Here is a 22,493-nt window from a genome sequence, read left to right on the forward strand (position 1 = left end):
CACTACATCTGATCACATTCACTGTGTGCTCTGTCAACTTCTGATCACAGTCACTGTGTGCTTGATCACAACATCTCATCAGAGTCACTGTGTGCTCTGTGACTGCATCTGATCAGAGTTACTGTGTGCTCAGTTACTATCTGATCACAGTCAGTGTGTGCTCGGTCACAAAATCTGATCACAGTCACTGTGTGCTCGGTCACCATCTGATCACAGTCACTGTGTGCTCGGTCACTATATCTGATCACAGTCAGTGTGTGCTCGGTCAAAAAATCTGATCACAGTCAGTGTGTGTTCGCTCACTACATCTGATCACAGTCACTGTGTGGTGAGTCAGAACTACTGGTCACATTCACTGTGTGCAAGGACACTACATCAGATCACAGTCACTGTGTGCTTGGTCACTACATCGGACCACAGTCACAGTGTGCTCAGTCACCATCTGATCACATTAACTGTGTGCTCTGTCACCTTCTGATCACAGTCACTGTGTGCTTGATCACAACATCTGATCAGAGTCACTTTGTGCTCTGTCACTGCATCTGATCAGAGTCACTGTGTGCTCAGTCACCATCTGATCACAGTCAGTGTGTGCTCGGTCACAAAATCTGATCACAGTCACTGTGTGTTCGCTCACTACTTCTGATCACAGTCACTGTGTGTTCGCTCACTACATCTGCTCAAAGTCACGGTGTGCTCAGTCACAACATCTGACCACAATCACTGTGTGCTCAGTGACTACATATGATCAGAGTCACTGTGTGCTCGATCACTACATTTGATCACATTCACTGTGAGCTCAGTCACTGCATCAGATCACAGTCACCGTGTGCTCGTTCACTATATCTGAACACATTCACTGCGTGCAAGGACACTACATCAGATCAGAGTCACTGTGTGCTCGGTCAATACATCTGACCACAGTCACTATGTGCTCAGTCACCATCTGATCACAGTTACTGTGTGCTAGGTCACTACATCATATCACAGTCACAGTGTGCTGAGTGACTACATCTGATCAGAGTCACTGTGTGCTCGGTCACTACATCTGATCACAGTCACAGTGTGCTAGGTCACTCTATCTGATCACAGTCACTGTGTGCAAGGACACTACATCAGATCACAGTCACTGTGTGCTCGGTCACTACATCTGATCACAGTCACTGTGGGCTCGGTCACTAAATCTGACCGCAGTCATTGTGTGCTCAGACACCACCTGATCAGAGTCACTGTGTGCTCGGTCACTACATCTGATCACAGTCACTATGTGCTCGGTCACTTCATCAGACCGCAGTCCCTGTGTGCTCAGTCATCATCTGATCATAGTCACTGTGTGCTCGATCACTACATCTGATCACATTCACTGTGTGCAAGGACACTACATCAGATCACAGTCACTGTGTGCTCGGTCACTACATCTGACCACAGTCACTGTGTGCGCAGTCACCATCTGATCACAGACACTGTGTGCTCGGTCACAAAATCTGATCACAGTCACTGTGTGTTCGCTCACTACACCTGATCACAATCACTGTGTGCTCAGTGACAACATCTGATCACAGTCACTGTGTGCAAGGAAACTACCTCAGATCACCGTCACTGTGTACTAGTCACTACATCGGACCACAGTCACAGTGTGCTCAGTCACCAGCTGATCACAGTCACTGTGTGCTCGGTCACTACATCTGATCACAGTCACTGTGTTTTCAGTGACTACATCTGATCAGAGTCACTGTGTGCTCGGTCACTACATCTGATCACAGTCACTTTGTGCTAGGTCACTACATCTGATCACAGTCACTGTGTGCAGGGACACTACATCAGATCACAGTCACTGTGTGCTCAGTCACTACATCGGACCACAGTCACTGTGTGCTCAGTCACCATCTGATCACAGTCACTGTGTGCTCGGTCACTATATCTGATCACAGTCAGTGTGTGCTCGGTCACAAAATCTGATCACAGTCACTGTGTGTTTGCTCACTACATCTGATCACAGTCACTGTGTGCTCAGTCAGAACTTCTGGTCACATTCACTGTGTGCAAGTACACTACCTCAGATCACCGTCACTGTGTACTCAGTCACTACATCGGACCACAGTCACAGTGTGCTCAGTCACCATCTGATCACAGTCACTGCGTGCTCGGTCACTACATCTGATCACAGTCACTGTGTGTTCAGTGACTACATCTGATCAGAGTCATTGTGTGATCTATCACTACATTTGATCACTGTCACTGTGTGCTGGGTCACTGCATCTGATAACAGTCACTGTTTGCTCGGTCAGCATCTGATCACAGTCACTGGGTGCTTGGTCACCACATCTGATCACATCCACTGTGTGCTCTGTCACCTTCTGATCACAGTCACTGTGTGCTTGATCACAACATCTGATCAGAGTCACTTTGTGCTCTGTCACTGCATCTGATCAGAGTCACTGTGTGCTCAGTCACCATCTGATCACAGTCAGTGTGTGCTCGGTCACAAAATCTGATCACAGTCACTGTGTGTTCGCTCACTACATCTGATCACAGACACTGTGTGCTCAGTCAGAACTTTTGGTCACATTCACTGTGTGCAAGGACACTACATCAGATCACAGTCACTGTGTGCTCGGTCACTACATCTGACCACAGTCACTGTGTGTGCAGTCACCATCTGATCACAGTAACTGTGTGCTCGGTCACAAAATCTGATCACAGTCACTGTGTGTTCACTCACTACACCTGATCACAGTTACTGTGTGCTCAGTGACAACATCTGATCATAGTCTCTGTGTGCAAGTACACTACCTCAGATCACCGTCACTGTGTACTCAGTCACTACATCGGACCACAGTCACAGTGTGCTCAGTCACCATCTGATCACATTCACTGTGTGCTCTGTCACCTTCTGATCACAGTCACTGTGTGCTTGGTCACAACATCTGATCAGAGTCACTTTGTGCTCTGTCACTGCATCTGATCAGAGTCACTGTGTGCTCAGTCACCATCTGATCACAGTCAGTGTGTGCTCGGTCACAAAATCTGATCACAGTCACTGTGTGTTCGCTCACTACTTCTGATCACAGTCACTGTGTGTTCGCTCACTACATCTGCTCAAAGTCACGGTGTGCTCAGTCACAACATCTGACCACAATCACTGTGTGCTCAGTGACTACATATGATCAGAGTCACTGTGTGCTCGATCACTACATCTGATCACATTCACTGTGAGCTCGGTCACTGCATCAGATCACAGTCACCGTGTGCTCGTTCACTATATCTGAACACATTCACTGCGTGCAAGGACACGACATCAGATCAGAGTCACTGCGTGCTCGGTCAATACATCTGACCACAGTCACTATGTGCTCAGTCACCATCTGATCACAGCCACTGTGTGCTAGGTCACTACATCTGATCACAGTCACAGTGTGCTGAGTGACTACATCTGATCAGAGTCACTGTGTGCTCGGTCACTACATCTGATCACAGTCACTGTGTGCTAGGTCACTACATCTGATCACAGTCACTGTGTGCAAGGACACTACATCAGATCACAGTCACTGTGTGCTCAGTCACTACATCTGATCACAGTCACTGTGGGCTCAGTCACTAAATCTGACCGCAGTCATTGTGTGCTCAGACACCACCTGATCATAGTCACTGTGTGCTCGGTCACAAAATCTGATCACAGTCACTGTGTGTTCGCTCACTACATCTGATCACAGTCACTGTGTGCTCAGTCAGACTTCTGGTCACATTCACTGTGTGCAAGGACACTACATCAGATCACAGTCACTGTGTGCTCGGTCACTACATCTGACCACAGTCACTGTGTGCGCAGTCACCATCTGATCACAGTCACTGTGTGCTCGGTCACAAAATCTGATCACAGTCACTGTGTGTTCACTCACTACACCTGATCACAGTTACTGTGTGCTCAGTGACAACATCTGATCATAGTCACTGTGTGCAAGTACACTACCTCAGATCACCGTCACTGTGTACTCAGTCACTACATCGGACCACAGTCACAGTGTGCTCAGTCACCATCTGATCACAGTCACTGCGTGCTCGGTCACTACATCTGATCACAGTCACTGTGTGTTCAGTGACTACATCTGATCAGAGTCATTGTGTGATCTATCACTACATTTGATCACTGTCACTGTGTGCTGGGTCACTGCATCTGATAACAGTCACTGTGTGCTCAGTCAGAACTTCTGATCACAGTCACTGTGTGCAGGGACACTACATCAGATCACAGTCACTGTGTGCTCAGTCACTACATCGGACCACAGTCACTGTGGACTCAGTCACCATCTGATCACAGTCACTGTGTGCTCGGTCACTATATCTGATTACAGTCAGTGTGTGCTCGGTCACAAAATCTGATCACAGTCACTGTGTGTTAGCTCACTACATCTGATCACAGTCACTGTGTGCTCAGTCAGAACTTCTGATCACAGTCACTGTGTGCAAGGAAACTACATCTGATCACAGTCACTGTGTGCTCAGTCACTACATCAGATCACAGTCACTGTGTGCTCAGTCAGAACTTCTGGTCACATTCACTGTGTGCAAGGACACTACATCAGATCACAGTCACTGTGTGCTCGGTCACTACATCTGACCACAGTCACTGTGTGTGCAGTCACCATCTGATCACAGTCACTGTGTGCTCGGTCACAAAATCTGATCACAGTCACTGTGTGTTCACTCACTACACCTGATCACAGTTACTGTTTGCTCAGTGACAACATCTGATCATAGTCACTGTGTGCAAGTACACTACCTCAGATCACCGTCACTGTGTACTCAGTCACTACATCGAACCACAGTCACTGCGTGCTCGGTCACTACATCTGATCACAGTCACTGTGTGTTCAGTGACTACATCTGATCAGAGTCATTGTGTGATCTATCACTACATTTGATCACTGTCACTGTGTGCTGGGTCACTGCATCTGATAACAGTCACTGTTTGCTCGGTCAGCATCTGATCACAGTCACTGGGTGCTCGGTCACCACATCTGATCACATCCACTGTGTGCTCTGTCACCTTCTGATCACAGTCACTGTGTGCTTGATCACAACATCTGATCAGAGTCACTTTGTGCTCTGTCACTGCATCTGATCAGAGTCACTGTGTGCTCAGTCACCATCTGATCACAGTCAGTGTGTGCTCGGTCACAAAATCTGATCACAGTCACTGTGTGTTCGCTCACTACTTCTGATCACAGTCACTGTGTGTTCGCTCACTACATCTGCTCAAAGTCACGGTGTGCTCAGTCACAACATCTGACCACAATCACTGTGTGCTCTGTGACTACATATGATCAGAGTCACTGTGTGCTCGATCACTACATCTGATCACATTCACTGTGAGCTCGGTCACTGCATCAGATCACAGTCACCGTGTGCTCGTTCACTATATCTGAACACATTCACTGCGTGCAAGGACACTACATCAGATCAGAGTCACTGTGTGCTCGGTCAATACATCTGACCACAGTCACTATGTGCTCAGTCACCATCTGATCACAGTCACTGTGTGCTAGGTCACTACATCTGATCACAGTCACAGTGTGCTGAGTGACTACATCTGATCAGAGTCACTGTGTGCTCGGTCACTACATCTAATCACAGTCACTGTGTGCTAGGTCACTACATCCGATCACAGTCACTGTGTGCAAGGACACTACATCAGATCACAGTCACTGTGTGCTCGGTCACTACATCTGATCACAGTCACTGTGGGCTCGGTCACTGCATCAGATCACAGTCCCTGTGTGCTCAGTCACTGCATATGATCATAGTTACTGTGTGCTCAGTCACTAAATCTGACCGCAGTGTTTGTGTGCTCAGACACCACCTGATCACAGTCACTGTGTGTTCGCTCACTACATCTGCTCAAAGTCACGGTGTGCTCAGTCACAACATCTGACCACAATCACTGTGTGCTCAGTGACTACATATGATCAGAGTCACTGTGTGCTCGATCACTACATCTGATCACATTCACTGTGAGCTCGGTCACTGCATCAGATCACAGTCACCGTGTGCTCGTTCACTATATCTGAACACATTCACTGCGTGCAAGGACACGACATCAGATCAGAGTCACTGCGTGCTCGGTCAATACATCTGACCACAGTCACTATGTGCTCAGTCACCATCTGATCACAGCCACTGTGTGCTAGGTCACTACATCTGATCACAGTCACAGTGTGCTGAGTGACTACATCTGATCAGAGTCACTGTGTGCTCGGTCACTACATCTGATCACAGTCACTGTGTGCTAGGTCACTACATCTGATCACAGTCACTGTGTGCAAGGACACTACATCAGATCACAGTCACTGTGTGCTCAGTCACTACATCTGATCACAGTCACTGTGGGCTCAGTCACTAAATCTGACCGCAGTCATTGTGTGCTCAGACACCACCTGATCATAGTCACTGTGTGCTCGGTCACAAAATCTGATCACAGTCACTGTGTGTTCGCTCACTACATCTGATCACAGTCACTGTGTGCTCAGTCAGAACTTCTGGTCACATTCACTGTGTGCAAGGAGACTACATCAGATCACAGTCACTGTGTGCTCGGTCACTACATCTGACCACAGTCACTGTGTGCGCAGTCACCATCTGATCACAGTCACTGTGTGCTCGGTCACAAAATCTGATCACAGTCACTGTGTGTTCACTCACTACACCTGATCACAGTTACTGTGTGCTCAGTGACAACATCTGATCATAGTCACTGTGTGCAAGTACACTACCTCAGATCACCGTCACTGTGTACTCAGTCACTACATCGGACCACAGTCACAGTGTGCTCAGTCACCATCTGATCACAGTCACTGCGTGCTCGGTCACTACATCTGATCACAGTCACTGTGTGTTCAGTGACTACATCTGATCAGAGTCATTGTGTGATCTATCACTACAGTTGATCACTGTCACTGTGTGCTGGGTCACTGCATCTGATAACAGTCACTGTGTGCTCAGTCAGAACTTCTGATCACAGTCACTGTGTGCAGGGACACTACATCAGATCACAGTCACTGTGTGCTCAGTCACTACATCGGACCACAGTCACTGTGGGCTCAGTCACCATCTGATCACAGTCACTGTGTGCTCGGTCACTATATCTGATTACAGTCAGTGTGTGCTCGGTCACAAAATCTGATCACAGTCACTGTGTGTTAGCTCACTGCATCTGATCACAGTCACTGTGTGCTCAGTCAGAACTTCTGGTCACATTCACTGTGTGCAAGGACACTACATCAGATCACAGTCACTGTGTGCTCGGTCACTACATCTGACCACAGTCACTGTGTGTGCAGTCACCATCTGATCACAGTCACTGTGTGCTCGGTCACAAAATCTGATCACAGTCACTGTGTGTTCACTCACTACACCTGATCACAGTTACTGTTTGCTCAGTGACAACATCTGATCATAGTCACTGTGTGCAAGTACACTACCTCAGATCACCGTCACTGTGTACTCAGTCACTACATCGAACCACAGTCACTGCGTGCTCGGTCACTACATCTGATCACAGTCACTGTGTGTTCAGTGACTACATCTGATCAGAGTCATTGTGTGATCTATCACTACATTTGATCACTGTCACTGTGTGCTGGGTCACTGCATCTGATAACAGTCACTGTTTGCTCGGTCAGCATCTGATCACAGTCACTGGGTGCTCGGTCACCACATCTGATCACATCCACTGTGTGCTCTGTCACCTTCTGATCACAGTCACTGTGTGCTTGATCACAACATCTGATCAGAGTCACTTTGTGCTCTGTCACTGCATCTGATCAGAGTCACTGTGTGCTCAGTCACCATCTGATCACAGTCAGTGTGTGCTCGGTCACAAAATCTGATCACAGTCACTGTGTGTTCGCTCACTACTTCTGATCACAGTCACTGTGTGTTCGCTCACTACATCTGCTCAAAGTCACGGTGTGCTCAGTCACAACATCTGACCACAATCACTGTGTGCTCTGTGACTACATATGATCAGAGTCACTGTGTGCTCGATCACTACATCTGATCACATTCACTGTGAGCTCGGTCACTGCATCAGATCACAGTCACCGTGTGCTCGTTCACTATATCTGAACACATTCACTGCGTGCAAGGACACTACATCAGATCAGAGTCACTGTGTGCTCGGTCAATACATCTGACCACAGTCACTATGTGCTCAGTCACCATCTGATCACAGTCACTGTGTGCTAGGTCACTACATCTGATCACAGTCACAGTGTGCTGAGTGACTACATCTGATCAGAGTCACTGTGTGCTCGGTCACTACATCTAATCACAGTCACTGTGTGCTAGGTCACTACATCCGATCACAGTCACTGTGTGCAAGGACACTACATCAGATCACAGTCACTGTGTGCTCGGTCACTACATCTGATCACAGTCACTGTGGGCTCGGTCACTGCATCAGATCACAGTCCCTGTGTGCTCAGTCACTGCATATGATCATAGTTACTGTGTGCTCAGTCACTAAATCTGACCGCAGTGTTTGTGTGCTCAGACACCACCTGATCATAGTCACTGTGTGCTCGGTCACTACTTCTGATCACAGTCACTATGTGCTCGGTCACTTCATCTGACCGCAGTCACTGTGTGCTCAGTCATCATCTGATCATAGTCACTGTGTGCTCAGATACTACATCTGATAACAGTCACTGTGTGCTCAGTCACTACATCTGATCACATTCACTGTGTGCAAGGACACTACATCAGATGACAGTCACTGTGTGCTCGGTCACTACATCTGACCGCAGTCACTGTCTGCTCGGTCACTACATCTGATCACATTCACTGTGTGCTCGGTCACTAGATCTGATCACAGTCACTGTGTGTTCGCTCACTACGTCTGATCACATTCACTGTGTGCTCGGTCACCATCTGATCACAGTCACTGTATGTTTACGCACTACATCTGATGACATTCACTGTGTGCTCAGTCACTACATCTGATCACAGTCACTGTGTGGTTGGTCACGACATCAGATCACAGTCACTGAGGGCTCGATCACTACACCTGATCACATTGACTGTGTGCTCGGTCACCATCTGATCACTGTCACTGTGTGCTCGGTCACTACATCTGATCACATTCACTGTGTGCTCAGTCACCTTCTGATCACATTCACTGTGTGCAAGGACACTACATCAGATCACAGTCACTGTGTGCTCGGTCACTACATCTGATCACAGTCACTGTGGGCTCGGTCACTGCATCAGATCACAGTCCCTGTGTGCTCAGTCACTGCATATGATCACAGTCACTGTGTGCTCAGTCACTAAATCTGACCGCAGCCATTGTGTGCTCAGACACCACCTGATCATAGTCACTATGTGCTCGGTCACTTCATCTGACCGCAGTCACTGTGTGCTCAGTCATCATCTGATCATAGTCACTGTGTGCTCAGATACTACATCTGATAACAGTCACTGTGTGCTCAGTCACTACATCTGATCACATTCACTGTGTGCAAGGACACTACATCAGATGACAGTCACTGTGTGCTCGGTTACTACATCTGACCGCAGTCACTGTCTGCTCGGTCACTACATCTGATCACATTCACTGTGTGCTCGGTCACTAGATCTGATCACAGTCACTGTGTGTTCGCTCACTACGTCTGATCACATTCACTGTGTGCTCGGTCACCATCTGATCACAGTCACTGTATGTTTACGCACTACATCTGATGACATTCACTGTGTGCTCGGTCACGACATCTGATCACAGTCACTGTATGGTTGGTCACGACATCAGATCACAGTCACTGAGGGCTCGATCACTACACCTGATCACATTGACTGTGTGCTCGGTCACCATCTGATCACTGTCACTGTGTGCTCGGTCACTACATCTGATCACATTCACTGTGTGCTCAGTCACCTTCTGATCACATTCACTGTGTGCAAGGACACTACATCAGATCACTGTCACTGTGTACTCAGTCACTACATCTGACCACAGTCACTGTGTTCTCAGTCACCATCTGATCACAGTCACTGTGTGTTCAGTGACTACATCTGATCAGAGTCACTGTGTGCTCTATTACTACATTTGATCACTGTCACTGTGTGCTGGGTCACTTCATCTGGTAACAGTCACTGTTTGCTCGGTCAGCATCTGATCACAGTCACTGTGTGCTTGATCACAACATCTGATCAGAGTCACTTTGTGCTCTGTCACTGCATCTGATCAGAGTCACTGTGTGCTCAGTCACCATCTGATCACAATCAGTTTGTGCTCGGTCACAAAATCTGATCACAGTCACTGTGTGTTCACTCACTACATCTGATCACAGTCACTGTGTGCTCAGTCAGAACTTCTGATCACAGTCACTGTGTGCAGGGACACTACATCAGATCACAGTCACTGTGTGCTCAGTCACTACATCGGACCACAGTCACTGTGTGCTCAGTCACCATCTGATCACAGTCACTGTGTGCTCGGTCACTATATCTGATCATAGTCAGTGTGTGCTCGGTCACAAAATCTGATCACAGTCACTGTGTGTTCGCTCACTACATCTGATCACAGTCACTGTGTGCTCAGTCAGAACTTCTGGTCAGATTCACTGTGTGCAAGGACACTACATCAGATCACAGTCACTGTGTGCTCGGTCACGACATCTGACCACAGTCACTGTGTGCGCTGTCACCATCTGATCACAGTCAGTGTGTGCTCGGTCACAAAATCTGATCACAGTCACTGTGTGTTCACTCACTGCACCTGATCACAGTTACTGTGTGCTCAGTGACAACATCTGATCATAGTCACTGTGTGCTCAGTCAGAACTTCTGATCACAGTCACTGTGTGCAGGGACACTACATCAGATCACAGTCACTGTGTGCTCAGTCACTACATCGGACCACAGTCACTGTGTGCTCAGTCACCATCTGATCACAGTCACTGTGTGCTCGGTCACTATATCTGATCACAGTCAGTGTGTGCTCGGTCACAAAATCTGATCACAGTCACTGTGTGTTCGCTCACTACATCTGATCACAGTCACTGTGTGCTCAGTCAGAACTTCTGGTCACATTCACTGTGTGCAAGGACACTACATCAGATCACAGTCACTGTGTGCTCGGTCACTACATCTGACCACAGTCACTGTGTGCGCAGTCACCATCTGATCACAGTCACTGTGTGCTCGGTCACAAAATCTGATCACAGTCACTGTGTGTTCACTCACTACACCTGATCACAGTTACTGTGTGCTCAGTGACAACATCTGATCATAGTCACTGTGTGCAAGTACAGTACCTCAGATCACCGTCACTGTGTACTCAGTCACTACATCGAACCACTGTCACAGTGTGCTCAGTCACCATCTGATCACAGTCACTGCGTGCTCGGTCACTACATCTGATCACAGTCACTGTGTGTTCAGTGACTACATCTGATCAGAGTCATTGTGTGATCTATCACTACATTTGATCACTGTCACTGTGTGCTGGGTCAATGCATCTGATAACAGTCACTGTTTGCTCGGTCAGCATCTGATCACAGTCACTGGGTGCTCGGTCACCACATCTGATCACATCCACTGTGTGCTCTGTCACCTTCTGATCACAGTCACTGTGTGCTTGATCACAACATCTGATCAGAGTCACTTTGTCCTCTGTCACTGCATCTAATCAGAATCACTGTGTGCTCAGTCACCATCTGATCACAGTCAGTGTGTGCTCGGTCACAAAATCTGATCACAGTCACTGTGTGTTCGCTCACTACATCTGATCACAGTCACTGTGTGCTCAGTCAGAACTTCTGATCACAGTCACTGTGTGCAGGGACACTACATCAGATCACAGTCACTGTTTGCTCAGTCACTACATCGGACCACAGTCACAGTGTGCTCAGTCACCATCTGATCACAGTCACTGCGTGCTCGGTCACAAAATCTGATCACAGTCACTGTGAGCTCGGTCACTGCATCAGATCACAGTCACCGTGTGCTCGTTCACTATATCTGAACACATTCTCTGCGTGCAAGGACACTACATCAGATCAGAGTCACTGTGTGCTCGGTCAATACATCTGACCACAGTCACTATGTGCTCAGTCACCATCTGATCACAGTCACTGTGTGCTAGGTCACTACATCTGATCACAGTCACAGTGTGCTGAGTGACTACATCTAATCAGAGTCACTGTGTGCTCGGTCACTACATCTGATCACAGTCTCTGTGTGCTAGGTCACTCTATCTGATCACAGTCACTGTGTGCAAGGACACTACATCAGATGACAGTCACTGTGTGCTCGGTCACTACATCTGACCACAGTCACTGTCTGCGCGGTCACTACATCTGATCACATTCACTGTGTTCTCGGTCACTAGATCTGATCACAGTCACTGTGTGTTCGCTCACTACTTCTGATCACATTCACTGTGTGCTCGGTCACCATCTGATCACAGTCACTGTATGTTTACGCACTACATCTGATGACATTCACTGTGTGCTCGGTCACTACATCTGATCACAGTCACTGTGTGGTTGGTCACGACATCAGATCACAGTCACTGAGGGCTCGATCACTACATCTGATCACATTGACTGTGTGCTCGGTCAGAACTTCTGATCACAGTCACTGTGTGCAGGGACACTACATCAGATCACAGTCACTGTGTGCTCGGTCACTACATCTGAACACAGTCACTGTGTGCGCAGTCACCATCTGATCACAGTCACTGTGTGCTCGGTCACAAAATCTGATCACAGTCACTGTGTGTTCACTCACTACACCTGATCACAGTTACTGTGTGCTCAGTGACAACATCTGATCATAGTCACTGTGTGCAAGTACACCACCTCAGATCACCGTCACTGTGTACTCAGTCACTACATCGGACCACAGTCACAGTGTGCTCAGTCACCATCTGATCACATTCACTGTGTGCTCTGTCACCTTCTGATCACAGTCACTGTATGCTTGATCACAACATCAGATCAGAGTCACTTTGTGCTCTGTCACTGCATCTGATCAGAGTCACTGTGTGCTCAGTCACCATCTGATCACAGTCAGTGTGTGCTCGGTCGCAAAATCTGATCACAGTCACTGTGTGTTCGGTCACCACATCTGATCGCATTCACTGTGTGCTCTGTCACCTTCTGATCACAGTCACTGTGTGCTTGATCACAACATCTGATCAGAGTCACTGTGTGCTCTGTGACTGCATCTGATCAGAGTTACTGTGTGCTCAGTCACTATCTGATCACAGTCAGTGTGTGCTCGGTCACAAAATCTGATCACAGTCACTGTGTGTTCGCTCACTACATCTGATCACAGTCACTGTGCTCAGTCAGAACTTCTGATCACAGTCACTGTGTGCAAGGAAACTACATCTGATCACAGTCACTGTGTGCTCAGTCACTACATCGGACCACAGTCACTGTGTGCTCGGTCACCATCTGATCACCGTCACTGTGTGCTCGAACACTACGTCTGATCACATTCACTGTGTGCAAGGACACTACATCAGATCACAGTCACTGTGTGCTCGGTCACTACATCTGACCACCGTCACTGTGTACTAGTCCCTACATCGGACCACAGTCACAGTGTGCTCAGTCACCAGCTGATCACAGTCACTGTGTGCTCGGTCATTACATGTGATCACAGTCACTGTGTGTTCAGTGACTACATCTGATCAGAGTCATTGTGTGATCTATCACTACATTTGATCACTGTCACTGTGTGCTGGGTCACTGCATCTGATAACAGTCACTGTTTGCTCGGTCAGCATCTGATCACAGTCACTGGGTGCTAGGTCACCACATCTGATCACATTCACTGTGTGCTCTGTCACCTTCTGATCACAGTCACTGTGTGCTTGATCACAACATCTGATCAGAGTCACTTTGTGCTTTGTCACTGCATCTGATTAGAGTCACTGTGTGCTCAGTCACCATCTGATCACAGTCAGTGTGTGCTCGGTCACAAAATCTAATCACAGTCACTGTGTGTTCGCTCATTACATCTGATCACAGTCACTGTGTGCTCAGTCAGAACTTCTGATCACAGTCACTGTGTGCAGGGACACTACATCAGATCACAGTCACTGTGTGCTCAGTCACTACATCGGACCACAGTCACTGTGTGCTCGGTCACCATCTGATCACAGTCACTGTGTGCTCGGTCACTATATCTGATCACAGTCAGTGTGTGCTCGGTTTCAAAATCTGATCACAGTCACTGTGTGTTCGCTCACTACATCTGATCACAGTCACTGTGTGCTCAGTCAGAATTTCTGGTCACATTCACTGTGTGCAAGGACACTACATCAGATGACAGTCACTGTGTGCTCGGTCACTACATCTGACCACAGTCACTGTCTGCGCGGTCACTACATCTGATCACATTCACTGTGTTCTCGGTCACTAGATCTGATCACAGCCACTGTGTGTTCGCTCACTACGTCTGATCATATTCACTGTGTGCTCGGTCACCATCTGATCACAGTCACTGTATGTTTACGCACTACATCTGATGACATTCACTGTGTGCTCGGTCACTACATCTGATCACAGTCACTGTGTGGTTGGTCACGACATCAGATCACAGTCACTGAGGGCTCGATCACTACACCTGATCACATTGACTGTGTGCTCGGTCACCATCTGATCACTGTCACTGTGTGCTCGGTCACTACATCTGATCACATTCACTGTGTGCTCAGTCACCTTCTGATCACATTCACTGTGTGCTCAGTCACCTTCTGATCACATTCACTGTGTACAAGGACACTACATCAGATCACTGTCACTGTGTACTCAGTCACTACATCTGATCACAGTCACTGTGTGCTAGGTCACTACATCTGATCACAGTCACTGTGTGCAAGGACACTACATCAGATCACAGTCACTGTGTGCTCGGTCACTACATCTGATCACAGTCACTGTGGGCTCGGTCACTGCATCAGATCACAGTCCCTGTGTGCTCAGTCACTGCATATGATCACAGTCACTGTGTGCTCAGTCACTAAATCTGACCGCAGCCATTGTGTGCTCAGACACCACCTGATCATAGTCACTATGTGCTCGGTCACTTCATCTGACCGCAGTCACTGTGTGCTCAGTCATCATCTGATCATAGTCACTGTGTGCTCAGATACTACATCTGATAACAGTCACTGTGTGCTCAGTCACTACATCTGATCACATTCACTGTGTGCAAGGACACTACATCAGATGACAGTCACTGTGTGCTCGGTTACTACATCTGACCGCAGTCACTGTCTGCTCGGTCACTACATCTGATCACATTCACTGTGTGCTCGGTCACTAGATCTGATCACAGTCACTGTGTGTTCGCTCACTACGTCTGATCACATTCACTGTGTGCTCGGTCACCATCTGATCACAGTCACTGTATGTTTACGCACTACATCTGATGACATTCACTGTGTGCTCGGTCACGACATCTGATCACAGTCACTGTATGGTTGGTCACGACATCAGATCACAGTCACTGAGGGCTCGATCACTACACCTGATCACATTGACTGTGTGCTCGGTCACCATCTGATCACTGTCACTGTGTGCTCGGTCACTACATCTGATCACATTCACTGTGTGCTCAGTCACCTTCTGATCACATTCACTGTGTGCAAGGACACTACATCAGATCACTGTCACTGTGTACTCAGTCACTACATCTGACCACAGTCACTGTGTTCTCAGTCACCATCTGATCACAGTCACTGTGTGTTCAGTGACTACATCTGATCAGAGTCACTGTGTGCTCTATTACTACATTTGATCACTGTCACTGTGTGCTGGGTCACTTCATCTGGTAACAGTCACTGTTTGCTCGGTCAGCATCTGATCACAGTCACTGTGTGCTTGATCACAACATCTGATCAGAGTCACTTTGTGCTCTGTCACTGCATCTGATCAGAGTCACTGTGTGCTCAGTCACCATCTGATCACAGTCAGTTTGTGCTCGGTCACAAAATCTGATCACAGTCACTGTGTGTTCACTCACTACATCTGATCACAGTCACTGTGTGCTCAGTCAGAACTTCTGATCACAGTCACTGTGTGCAGGGACACTACATCAGATCACAGTCACTGTGTGCTCAGTCACTACATCGGACCACAGTCACTGTGTGCTCCGTCACCATCTGATCACAGTCACTGTGTGCTCGGTCACTATATCTGATCATAGTCAGTGTGTGCTCGGTCACAAAATCTGATCACAGTCACTGTGTGTTCGCTCACTACATCTGATCACAGTCACTGTGTGCTCAGTCAGAATTTCTGGTCAGATTCACTGTGTGCAAGGACACTACATCAGATCACAGTCACTGTGTGCTCGGTCACGACATCTGACCACAGACACTGTGTGCGCTGTCACCATCTGATCACAGTCAGTGTGTGCTCGGTCACAAAATCTGATCACAGTCACTGTGTGTTCACTCACTGCACCTGATCACAGTTACTGTGTGCTCAGTGACAACATCTGATCATAGTCACTGTGTGCTCAGTCAGAACTTCTGATCACAGTCACTGTGTGCAGGGACACTACATCAGATCACAGTCACTGTGTGCTCAGTCACTACATCGGACCACAGTCACTGTGTGCTCAGTCACCATCTGATCACAGTCACTGTGTGCTCGGTCACTATATCTGATCACAGTCAGTGTGTGCTCGGTCACAAAATCTGATCACAGTCACTGTGTGTTCGCTCACTACATCTGATCACAGTCACTGTGTGCTCAGTCAGAACTTCTGGTCACATTCACTGTGTGCAAGGACACTACATCAGATCACAGTCACTGTGTGCTCGGTCACTACATCTGACCACAGTCACTGTGTGCGCAGTCACCATCTGATCACAGTCACTGTGTGCTCGGTCACAAAATCTGATCACAGTCACTGTGTGTTCACTCACTACACCTGATCACAGTTACTGTGTGCTCAGTGACAACATCTGATCATAGTCACTGTGTGCAAGTACAGTACCTCAGATCACCGTCACTGTGTACTCAGTCACTACATCGAACCACAGTCACAGTGTGCTCAGTCACCATCTGATCACAGTCACTGCGTGCTCGGTCACAAAATCTGATCACAGTCACTGTGTGTTCACTCACTACACCTGATCACAGTTACTGTGTGCTCAGTGATAACATCTGATCATAGTCACTGTGTGCAAGTACACCACCTCAGATCACCGTCACTGTGTACTCAGTCACTACATCGGACCACAGTCACAGTGTGCTCAGTCACCATCTGATCACATTCACTGTGTGCTCTGTCACCTTCTGATCACAGTCACTGTATGCTTGATCACAACATCAGATCAGAGTCACTTTGTGCTCTGTCACTGCATCTGATCAGAGTCACTGTGTGCTCAGTCACCATCTGATCACAGTCAGTGTGTGCTCGGTCACAAAATCTGATCACAGTCACTGTGTGTTCGGTCACCACATCTGATCGCATTCACTGTGTGCTCTGTCACCTTCTGATCACAGTCACTGTGTGCTTGATCACAACATCTGATCAGAGTCACTGTGTGCTCTGTGACTGCATCTGATCAGAGTTACTGTGTGCTCAGTCACTATCTGATCACAGTCAGTGTGTGCTCGGTCTCAAAATCTGATCACAGTCACTGTGTGTTCGCTCACTACATCTGATCACAGTCACTGTGCTCAGTCAGAACTTCTGATCACAGTCACTGTGTGCAAGGAAACTACATCTGATCACAGTCACTGTGTGCTCAGTCACTACATCGGACCACAGTCACTGTGTGCTCGGTCACCATCTGATCACCGTCACTGTGTGCTCGAACACTACGTCTGATCACATTCACTGTGTGCAAGGACACTACATCAGATCACAGTCACTGTGTGCTCGGTCACTACATCTGACCACCGTCACTGTGTACTAGTCCCTACATCGGACCACAGTCACAGTGTGCTCAGTCACCAGCTGATCACAGTCACTGTGTGCTCGGTCATTACATGTGATCACAGTCACTGTGTGTTCAGTGACTACATCTGATCAGAGTCATTGTGTGATCTATCACTACATTTGATCACTGTCACTGTGTGCTGGGTCACTGCATCTGATAACAGTCACTGTTTGCTCGGTCAGCATCTGATCACAGTCACTGGGTGCTAGGTCACCACATCTGATCACATTCACTGTGTGCTCTGTCACCTTCTGATCACAGTCACTGTGTGCTTGATCACAACATCTGATCAGAGTCACTTTGTGCTTTGTCACTGCATCTGATTAGAGTCACTGTGTGCTCAGTCACCATCTGATCACAGTCAGTGTGTGCTCGGTCACAAAATCTAATCACAGTCACTGTGTGTTCGCTCATTACATCTGATCACAGTCACTGTGTGCTCAGTCAGAACTTCTGATCACAGTCACTGTGTGCAGGGACACTACATCAGATCACAGTCACTGTGTGCTCAGTCACTACATCGGACCACAGTCACTGTGTGCTCGGTCACCATCTGATCACAGTCACTGTGTGCTCGGTCACTATATCTGATCACAGTCAGTGTGTGCTCGGTTTCAAAATCTGATCACAGTCACTGTGTGTTCGCTCACTACATCTGATCACAGTCACTGTGTGCTCAGTCAGAATTTCTGGTCACATTCACTGTGTGCAAGGACACTACATCAGATGACAGTCACTGTGTGCTCGGTCACTACATCTGACCACAGTCACTGTCTGCGCGGTCACTACATCTGATCACATTCACTGTGTTCTCGGTCACTAGATCTGATCACAGCCACTGTGTGTTCGCTCACTACGTCTGATCACATTCACTGTGTGCTCGGTCACCATCTGATCACAGTCACTGTATGTTTACGCACTACATCTGATGACATTCACTGTGTGCTCGGTCACTACATCTGATCACAGTCACTGTGTGGTTGGTCACGACATCAGATCACAGTCACTGAGGGCTCGATCACTACACCTGATCACATTGACTGTGTGCTCGGTCACCATCTGATCACTGTCACTGTGTGCTCGGTCACTACATCTGATCACATTCACTGTGTGCTCAGTCACCTTCTGATCACATTCACTGTGTGCTCAGTCACCTTCTGATCACATTCACTGTGTACAAGGACACTACATCAGATCACTGTCACTGTGTACTCAGTCACTACATCTGATCACAGTCACTGTGTGCTAGGTCACTACATCTGATCACAGTCACTGTGTGCAAGGACACTACATCAGATCACAGTCACTGTGTGCTCGGTCACTACATCTGATCACAGTCACTGTGGGCTCGGTCACTGCATCAGATCACAGTCCCTGTGTGCTCAGTCACTGCATATGATCACAGTCACTGTGTGCTCAGTCACTAAATCTGACCGCAGCCATTGTGTGCTCAGACACCACCTGATCATAGTCACTATGTGCTCGGTCACTTCATCTGACCGCAGTCACTGTGTGCTCAGTCATCATCTGATCATAGTCACTGTGTGCTCAGATACTACATCTGATAACAGTCACTGTGTGCTCAGTCACTACATCTGATCACATTCACTGTGTGCAAGGACACTACATCAGATGACAGTCACTGTGTGCTCGGTTACTACATCTGACCGCAGTCACTGTCTGCTCGGTCACTACATCTGATCACATTCACTGTGTGCTCGGTCACTAGATCTGATCACAGTCACTGTGTGTTCGCTCACTACGTCTGATCACATTCACTGTGTGCTCAGTCACCTTCTGATCACATTCACTGTGTGCAAGGACACTACATCAGATCACAGTCACTGTGTGCTCGGTCACTACATCTGATCACAGTCACTGTGGGCTCGGTCACTGCATCAGATCACAGTCCCTGTGTGCTCAGTCACTGCATATGATCACAGTCACTGTGTGCTCAGTCACTAAATCTGACCGCAGCCATTGTGTGCTCAGACACCACCTGATCATAGTCACTATGTGCTCGGTCACTTCATCTGACCGCAGTCACTGTGTGCTCAGTCATCATCTGATCATAGTCACTGTGTGCTCAGATACTACATCTGATAACAGTCACTGTGTGCTCAGTCACTACATCTGATCACATTCACTGTGTGCAAGGACACTACATCAGATGACAGTCACTGTGTGCTCGGTTACTACATCTGACCGCAGTCACTGTCTGCTCGGTCACTACATCTGATCACATTCACTGTGTGCTCGGTCACTAGATCTGATCACAGTCACTGTGTGTTCGCTCACTACGTCTGATCACATTCACTGTGTGCTCGGTCACCATCTGATCACAGTCACTGTATGTTTACGCACTACATCTGATGACATTCACTGTGTGCTCGGTCACGACATCTGATCACAGTCACAGTATGGTTGGTCACGACATCAGATCACAGTCACTGAGGGCTCGATCACTACACCTGATCACATTGACTGTGTGCTCGGTCACCATCTGATCACTGTCACTGTGTGCTCGGTCACTACATCTGATCACATTCACTGTGTGCTCAGTCACCTTCTGATCACATTCACTGTGTGCAAGGACACTACATCAGATCACTGTCACTGTGTACTCAGTCACTACATCTGACCACAGTCACTGTGTTCTCAGTCACCATCTGATCACAGTCACTGTGTGTTCAGTGACTACATCTGATCAGAGTCACTGTGTGCTCTATTACTACATTTGATCACTGTCACTGTGTGCTGGGTCACTTCATCTGGTAACAGTCACTGTTTGCTCGGTCAGCATCTGATCACAGTCACTGTGTGCTTGATCACAACATCTGATCAGAGTCACTTTGTGCTCTGTCACTGCATCTGATCAGAGTCACTGTGTGCTCAGTCACCATCTGATCACAGTCAGTTTGTGCTCGGTCACAAAATCTGATCACAGTCACTGTGTGTTCACTCACTACATCTGATCACAGTCACTGTGTGCTCAGTCAGAACTTCTGATCACAGTCACTGTGTGCAGGGACACTACATCAGATCACAGTCACTGTGTGCTCAGTCACTACATCGGACCACAGTCACTGTGTGCTCCGTCACCATCTGATCACAGTCACTGTGTGCTCGGTCACTATATCTGATCATAGTCAGTGTGTGCTCGGTCACAAAATCTGATCACAGTCACTGTGTGTTCGCTCACTACATCTGATCACAGTCACTGTGTGCTGAGTCAGAACTTCTGGTCAGATTCACTGTGTGCAAGGACACTACATCAGATCACAGTCACTGTGTGCTCGGTCACGACATCTGACCACAGACACTGTGTGCGCTGTCACCATCTGATCACAGTCAGTGTGTGCTCGGTCACAAAATCTGATCACAGTCACTGTGTGTTCACTCACTGCACCTGATCACAGTTACTGTGTGCTCAGTGACAACATCTGATCATAGTCACTGTGTGCTCAGTCAGAACTTCTGATCACAGTCACTGTGTGCAGGGACACTACATCAGATCACAGTCACTGTGTGCTCAGTCACTACATCGGACCACAGTCACTGTGTGCTCAGTCACCATCTGATCACAGTCACTGTGTGCTCGGTCACTATATCTGATCACAGTCAGTGTGTGCTCGGTCACAAAATCTGATCACAGTCACTGTGTGTTCGCTCACTACATCTGATCACAGTCACTGTGTGCTCAGTCAGAACTTCTGGTCACATTCACTGTGTGCAAGGACACTACATCAGATCACAGTCACTGTGTGCTCGGTCACTACATCTGACCACAGTCACTGTGTGCGCAGTCACCATCTGATCACAGTCACTGTGTGCTCGGTCACAAAATCTGATCACAGTCACTGTGTGTTCACTCACTACACCTGATCACAGTTACTGTGTGCTCAGTGACAACATCTGATCATAGTCACTGTGTGCAAGTACAGTACCTCAGATCACCGTCACTGTGTACTCAGTCACTACATCGAACCACAGTCACAGTGTGCTCAGTCACCATCTGATCACAGTCACTGCGTGCTCGGTCACTACATCTGATCACAGTCACTGTGTGTTCAGTGACTACATCTGATCAGAGTCATTGTGTGATCTATCACTACATTTGATCACTGTCACTGTGTGCTGGGTCACTGCATCTGATAACAGTCACTGTTTGCTCAGTCAGCATCTGATCACAGTCACTGGGTGCTCGGTCACCACATCTGATCACATCCACTGTGTGCTCTGTCACCTTCTGATCACAGTCACTGTGTGCTTGATCACAACATCTGATCAGAGTCACTTTGTCCTCTGTCACTGCATCTAATCAGAATCACTGTGTGCTCAGTCACCATCTGATCACAGTCAGTGTGTGCTCGGTCACAAAATCTGATCACAGTCACTGTGTGTTCGCTGACTACATCTGATCACAGTCACTGTGTGCTCAGTCAGAACTTCTGATCACAGTCACTGTGTGCAGGGACACTACATCAGATCACAGTCACTGTGTGCTCAGTCACTACATCGG

This window comes from Mobula birostris, chromosome 3 (genome assembly GCF_030028105.1).
Source record: "Mobula birostris isolate sMobBir1 chromosome 3, sMobBir1.hap1, whole genome shotgun sequence".
Lineage (NCBI taxonomy): Eukaryota > Metazoa > Chordata > Chondrichthyes > Myliobatiformes > Myliobatidae > Mobula > Mobula birostris.